This window comes from Cupressus sempervirens, chromosome 11 (assembly GCF_028749045.1).
Source record: "Cupressus sempervirens isolate cs-2001-9-10 chromosome 11, ASM2874904v1, whole genome shotgun sequence".
Lineage (NCBI taxonomy): Eukaryota > Viridiplantae > Streptophyta > Pinopsida > Cupressales > Cupressaceae > Cupressus > Cupressus sempervirens.
The window spans coordinates 530,026,800-530,034,862 of record NC_143128.1 but is presented as its reverse complement, the minus strand read 5'-3'; positions in this window follow the sequence as shown (position 1 = coordinate 530,034,862).

The window sequence follows — 8,063 nt, the reverse complement described above, 5'->3', positions numbered from 1 at the left end:
AGATCAAGACATATGATCCTAATATTATTACACATAATATTCCTTTGAAGCTTGATGCCATTGAACCATTCTGTTAGAGGCAAAAACCCATGAACCTGATCATTAAGTCATTGATAATGAAAGAGGTCCATAAACTATTAGATGCTAGGATCATTTTCCCAATCTAGCACTCCACTTAGGTGGCATTGAGAGTTAACTTTACGTTACATTTTTGAGCTTTTTATGCATCAAAAATACAATTTGGTCATAGTTTAATTGATAGAGACACAAACTAAAGTCTGAGTTTACATATTTAGAAGTGTTAAAGATTCCCAAATCATCCAAAGTCTTCTCTCTTTTCGTCTCTAAGTTCTTCTTTTTTAGTTTTTGAGTCACGTAAAGGTCCATGCACTATGTTATTAATAAAATAAAGAGTGATGGCCTATTTAGGACCTAGTTAGGAGTCTGTTTGAACACAATTTTCTTAAAATTGGTGATTTTATCATGTATTTTGCAAGTAAAAAGAATTAGATCCAAAAAAATAATGAATGACTAGTTTTCTTATAAATATGAAAATGTAATATGTATTCAAGGCCAATATTTTGGTGCAATAAAGTATGCTATTGGTTCTCTCATTCTGTATGTAGTGTTTCTTGTTGGAATGTGTATTTCCTTTATGAGCTTTATGTTCATGAATAGGGATGGAACCAATAATTTTGTTTTATGTTAATGATCATGAAATCAATTAGTTCTAGTGTTTCAATATTTGCTAACAAATCCCTCTATTGTGACGAATTAGGGAAAGGATCTATTTGAGTTCTTGCATAACAATTTATCTCATATGTGCACACACTACAAAATTTAATGGATTGTAAAACATTGTTTGGTTTTGATTATTCCCTTTGATCATTGGAGGTGGAGTTTAGGATGAGCTGCTCCTAATTTTATTGATTGTGTACTTGGTTCATTCAAAGATTCGGTTTATAGATCAACTATTTATATGAGTTATGTCCATTAGGAATTTCATTTTTAGCAATTTCCTTTAATCTCTTGTTACTTGATGCAGGAGCATCTTGGATTTACTTGGTGACTACTTGGGAGCTCAGCATTGTCTAGGGAGCTCGACATGGTCTATGGATCTTGGCATGGTCTAGGGAGCTCGGCATGGTCTATTCAGCTCGACATGGTTTGGAAGCTCGGCATGGTCTTTGGTTGCTCGACATGGTTTGGGAATTTGGTGTCTATTTCAGGCTATATAACTAATTTTTCACAATGATTTAAAGGATGAAAATTATAGAGATTGAAGAGGGCCTAAATTTATACCTATGGTTTAAAGCTTGAGTTCTAATTCATTCAGAGCTAGGAGATATTGCAATTGTACTAAGACATTGATTTTGAGAATTTAATTGTTGCAGGAGGCCGACTTTGGCATTTAATTTATGTATTTGTATTTAATCTGTGTTATGGGACGACTTGTGGCTTAGATTGGTATAAGTAGGGGTTGTGGGGAAGTCTTAAGTCATTATTCATTCACTCAGAAGAGGAGTGAGGGTGTGGAAGTAGCTGGAGAGCGAGTTTTTCCTAAGTCTGTGGACAGAGCGCCAAATGTGAGGCAGTTTATAGCAAGATTGTGATTATTCGTCCATGGTGGAGAAGAAGAGGAGCTTGGAAGAGAAAATTTTGAGAAGGGCTAGTAGTTAAAGCTTGGAAAACAAGGGGATTGCTTGGTGGGCTTGCAAGCACAAGTTGAGATCTTCCTTAGAGGTTTCTACCAAAGTGTGGATTTGGACTAGCTAGGGTTTGTTTGGATCTTGAGGGATCTTGTAGAACTATTGTTTACTTTGTATTTGGTTGTAACCGGGAAGGCCTTACAGCTCGGCACATTGCATGTAATCAGTTATATTTTATGAATATATTATTATTATTTGGTATCAGATCTTGCATTATTTCTTCTTGTTGTTGTGTTTCCATTGCATGGTTTTATAGCAAGGGGCTAGGACATCTCCTTTGGGGATTCTCCTGCTGCACTGCGTCAGGTGGTATTAGAACGAAGGTTGTTCTTGAGTGTGGACAGATCACCGAAGTTGAGGCAGTTTGCACCAGGACTTGGTTGGAGAAGTAGATTTGAGTTGATCTTGATTTGAGGGCTTGTAGATGGATTGATGGATGTGGAGATGGGAATCTAATCTTGTTGAGGCATGATCCTAGAGAGTTGTGGATTGCAGATCCGTGGTCTTGGAGTTGTGATGTGGTTCCTAATTGTTCATGTGAGGTGGCAGATTGCAATCTAACTTGCAAACAATTTGAGGTTGTCACAAGAAGCATGGGAAGGATTTGTTGCAGAGGGTTTTTGAAGATCTTGGGAGATGGCTCTGAGAGGATTGGACCCTAAGATGCTTGCAAATCTTCGTGATGTGGTGGAGAGGAGGTTTTCTGAGATGACTGCTCGATTTGAAGCTAGCTTGGCTAATTGTGTTAAGGATGGGGTAAGGAAGGAATTTCATAGATATTTGTGGAGTTGGAGTCTACCGATCTAAAAGAGAGTCATTTGACCATAACAAGGTCAAGGTGGAAGAGTTTGGTTTTGTTAATCAGTTTGTGGAGTCTGATACAAAACCTACAGAACAACTGGAAGTTGTTGCTGAAGATATTTCTAGCCTTGTTGATGTTGGGATAGAGGTTGGTTTTCATGATTAGTTGGTTGAGTCTAACATGGAAACTGTAGAGTGTTTCATTGTGGATGATCTGGTTGCTGTTGGTGGTGAGTTGTGTGTTGCAGAGCATCTTGTTGTGAGCAATGAGATGGTTGGTGTTGAGAGTTTGGCATGTGTTGATGGAGATCTTCATATTGTCACTGATGTGGAGTTGGTTGCTGCTGGTATGGATTCACTAGTTGTTGATATGGATGGGGGTTTGTTAATGAAGCATTATGTTTAGTTTTTTCCTAGGAGTGAGCATGATGATTGGTTGGATGAGATTCTGGTGTTTGACAGAATGGTGTGGATATGGATGATGTGCAGATTGGTTTTCTTATCCCTATTGGAGTGGAAACCTTTGGTGAAGATGAAGTTGGTTGTTGCTCTTTCTTTGGGCATCAAAGTGTGGGACACACTTTTCTATTTACCTAGGGAGTCTGATGCAGGAGCATCTTGGATTTACTTGGTGACTACTTGGGAGCTCGGCATGGTCTATGGAGCTCGGCATGGTCTAGGGAGCTCAACATGGTCTATGGAGCTCGGCATGGTCTAGGGAGCTTGACATGGTCTATGCACCTCGGCATGGTTTGGAAGCTTGGCATGGTCTTTGGTTGCTTGGCATGGTCTTTGGAACTCGGCATGGTCTATGGAGCTTGGCATGGTCTTTGGAACTCGACATGGTCTATAGAGCTCGGCATGGTCTAGGAATTTGGTGTCTTTTTTAGGCTATATAACTAATTTTTCACAATGAGTTAAAGGATGAAAATTTTAGAAATTGAAGAGGGCCTATATTTCTACCTATGGTTTGAAGCTCGAGTTCTAATTCATTTAGAGCTAGGAGATATCGCAATTTTACTAAGACATTGATTTTGGAAATTTAATTGTTGCAGGAGGCTAACTTTGGCATTTAATTTATGTATTTGTATTTAATTTTTGTTATGGGCCGACTTGTGGCTTAGATTGGTATAAGTAGAGATTGTGGGGAAGTCTTTAGTCATTATTCATTTACTCGAAAGAGGAGTGAGGGTGTGGAAGTAGCTGGAGAGCGAGTTTTTCCTAAGTCTGTGGATAGAGTGCTGAATGTGAGGTAGTTTATAGTAGGATTGTGATTATTCATCCATGGTGGAGAAGAAGAGGAGCTTGGAAGAGAAAATTTTGAGAAGGGCTAGTAGTTGCGGCTTGGAAAACAAGGGGATTGCTTGGTGGGCTTGCGAGCACAAGTTGAGAACTTCCTTGGAGGTTTCTACCAGAGTGTGGATTTGGACTAGCTATGGTTTTTTTGGATCTTGAGGGATCTTGTAGAACTATTACTTGCTTTGTATTTGGCCATAACCAGGAAGGCCTTACAACCCGACACATTGCATGTAATCAATTAAATTTTATGAATATATTATTAGTATTTGGTATCAGATCTTGCATTGTTGCTTCTTGTTGTTGTGTTTCCACTACATGGTTTTATAGCAGGAGGCTATGACATCTCCTTTGGGGATTCTCCTGTTGCATTGCATCATTACCCTATCTCAGTTATTTGTTTTTGAACACGTGATTAGAATATGAATTCGTATAGTTGCATTGATAAAACTTTTGTCCATCATAAAATTGGAAAATGTAAAATTATATCAGTAGTCACGTTCTAATTTCAAAGTTCTGCAAGATTTATTGATACCAGCAAAAGCCTCCTTGTGAACATTCACATTTATCTTCAATTGATCTATCTAGTGGGTTGGAAAAAACCATATGAAACCTTGGAGTTGGTTAATTTGATCACCTTTTCAAGAGAGAAATTTGTAAGAATTTTTTTTCATTTTCATCTTGTAAAATGACCACTCAACAAACACCTTGAACTAGCTCAATGTGTTTGACATGTTCAATATGTTCAAAGTGTTCAACATTTGAGACTCAATCAACATACAACATGTGAGACTTATGAATGAATAAATGACTCTTGATATGTAAAACTCACAAATTTGGTAATTTTTGGAGGGTGACAAACAATTGTCATTTTTAAAGCTTCTCCATAGTTTTTTGGGTAAAAGATCCTTGTTAAAAGCCATAATTTCTCTGACATTTGGCTAAACCAACAAATTTCTTAAGTAGGCTGACTTGATCGCAAGCCACAAGGTGCATTCTGTTCCTACTCTAAGATCTAGTCCAAAGCTTGTTTTTCTAAATCTAATCCATTTTCATAGAATATAATTAGGATCCAAAAACAAACTCATCACATAGACATTGAGGTTCTCCAAAGATGCTATAATCAATTAGAGTTCCCCACCTTTTGAAGGAAAATTATCTTTCCAACACATTAGTTTAGATTTGATTTTTTCCATAATCTTATAGTAGAAGGATCAAGGGACCTCATTAGAACAAAGAGGAATTCTTGAATATAAGTATAAGGAAATCCTTCAATTTCACATCCAAAAATCTGAGCAATTCTCATATGACCTCTCTAAAGTGTTGAGAAAAAAAGGAAGAACTCTTAGTTAGGCTAACTACTTGACCAAAAGATATTTAGAATCATGATTCCACCTCTCCATCCAATCCAATGGCTCAACCAATAAACCTTTTGCATCCCTACGAGTGGATCGTGAATAACACTTATTAACATCTTTTCCTCTACAATTGATCTTTTTATTACTCACGATTATCCAACATGGACATTGCGCTCAAACCAGAGACGTCGTCTTAATGTTTGATAGAGTGCCGACAATTCCCATAAGTGGTGGAATTGTAAAGAGCACAGAGTCTATTAAAGTACCATTCAAATCAATGAATCAAGCCACGACACTAAGTTGAGGAGATAGAAATGATGTGATGGATCTCATGAAAGCCCATCTCTAATATGAAGGTGTGTCTTCTCTCTAATGGAATCCCAAATGATTAAGGCCATGGTACAAGGATCCACGTGCCCATCTATTAATCATGCTCTATGTGAAGGCAACAAGAAGCATTGATTAAACAAGGAGCTTGCCAGCCATTTAATGTAATTCCTTTTTCTCCATTTCATGGAGAAAACACTGTACTTGAAGTGTTTAATATAGGGCCCGATCCATAGATCGTGACTGCCAACAATGCAAAAATTGATTTTGAAAAGATTTGAGGAACTTTTAAGCTATAATGGTACACACAAACGTCCGTGAAAAGTTATAAAAAATCCCAATGTAAAGGCAATGGGTAGCTCTAGTATTAATAATGACAAAAATCAAGGTTGTGAAATTTATTGGAGCTTGCTCATTAAGATGTTGGCCTCACGTCAAATTAAATTTTTATAGTGACGAGTCTTTCAAATATAAACTTGAGTTTTCAATGAAGAAAAGCTTCAACATAACTTGAGTTTTCATATGGTATCTTTATATTCATCTATCTCTATCAGAAATTTTCATAATATTACTTATTGTTATTTTACTAATTTTAGTATTTTAAGAGTAATGAAAATAAATCTATTATAAAATAATTTTATTAAATAAATTATGCATGTCTAACTCATGCAAACTCTTGATAATACTCAATTATCATCAACAGAAAGTAAGAAACTTGAAGTTCTATTTTTCATTCTTATATATCTTTATTTTCTCATACTTGCATAAATTTAAAATCAAGTTTTGATTAACTCAATATTCAATTTTAAGATAAACATTTAAAATTGATCAAACTTATTAATTTTTTTATAATATTTGTAAAATTCTACTATGAATAAATCTCATTTATAGTAATTAAATAAAGAATTCATGATGATTGAAACTTACCTTATTTTATATCAAATTTTATAATATTCTCACAATTTTTTGTTTTTAAATATAAGATATTATGTAGATTTTAAACTATTGAAGAAATTTCATTTATAATAATAAAATAAAATAAATCATAATGATTAAGACTTGCCTATTTTAAATCATATTTTGAAATATTGTAACTATTTTTTTTTAATATAAGATATTAAAAATAAAAATAAAAATTGATGAAGGGTTCAGACCTGCGAGGCAAACCAACGAGACACAAAGCCATAGACTTTTAGGACCCGATACAGACCCACTCATACCTGAAAATATATTTTAAAAAAAATAAAAAATGCTAATCGTGAGATCTGTGACTTAAAGAACAGATATAAATTAAAAATCATTAAGCAAGTTAATAGTTGTATGTAATATAAAAATCATATAATATATTAAAGACATGCAAAAAGAATAAAAATAACTTATTATAAACGAACAAGATTGCTCTAAAAATATCGAAGTGCCTGTTCTGTTAGTACAAAATATTTCCAAAATAGAAAGCGGCGTGACCGAGTATACTGGGCAAACTTCCTTTAAATACTGGGGAAACGTCATTCGCGTTACACAAAAGAAGCAGCGTCTCGATTTTGTGGTTGTATATTGAAAGAAATTGAGCCATGAATCTGGAAAAGTGCAGCAAGACAATGAAAATGGTGAAGGAAAGCATTGCAAGGCGCTGGAATAAATGTCATGGTGAGTGTTATACGCGAATCAGTGGAGAAGAGAAGAAGGAATACTCTGAAGATGTTGAGAAAAAGTTTGCATGGAGAAAGAAAAGGGGATCAACATCATCATCGTGTGTTCCTGTCCGCGTTGGAGAAGAAGGGAACAAGTATTGTGTTCCCATTCGCTACTTATCACACCCACTATTCACAAATCTTCTTGAAAAGGCGAGAGAAGAATATGGATTTCAACAAGGAGTCATCACCATTCCGTGCAATGTAGACGAGTTTCAGCAGATTCTATGGCAGATCAGCTGCACCACTCAATAGAAAGACAGACTTGGGATTATCATGTCTTTCATTTGTTAACAATATTGTCAAACACATATGCAGTGTATTGCACAAGTTTTGAATATATAAAGATTTGATGTTTGTAAATCTTGTAGATTTTGTCATCACACCAAAAGCATATATTGATGGTGGAAAGGGATCTCATCAGCAAGAATATAGTGGCTACGCCAAGAAACCTTGGCCTGAAAAAAGTATTCTGCACTGATGGAATATTCAATTAATGTTTCACTGATAATTGAATATTTAATAAGTCTTTGTCAATTCTTAATGCTGGGTGAAGTTTTGTGTTGGCGTTGAGTTTATTGGAGAAAGAATTTTCATAATTTTACAAATTTTAAATAATTAATTAATTTCCATATACAACCATTCTGTCGGCTATATAGCCATTTCGAAATTGAACAGAAGTTTCTATCATAGTTACCGGAAACGTGACGGGAGCCCTCTATTTCCCATTTCAACGACAGAAACCGGTTTCCCGTCAAGAAACGGTCGTTTGCAAGCGATAATTTCAGTTTTTAATTATTTCACTGAAATTCAAAAAAATATTAATTCTTCATCAATTTTGACTACTGTAGAAACTTACATACATCGACTGAAGTAACGAA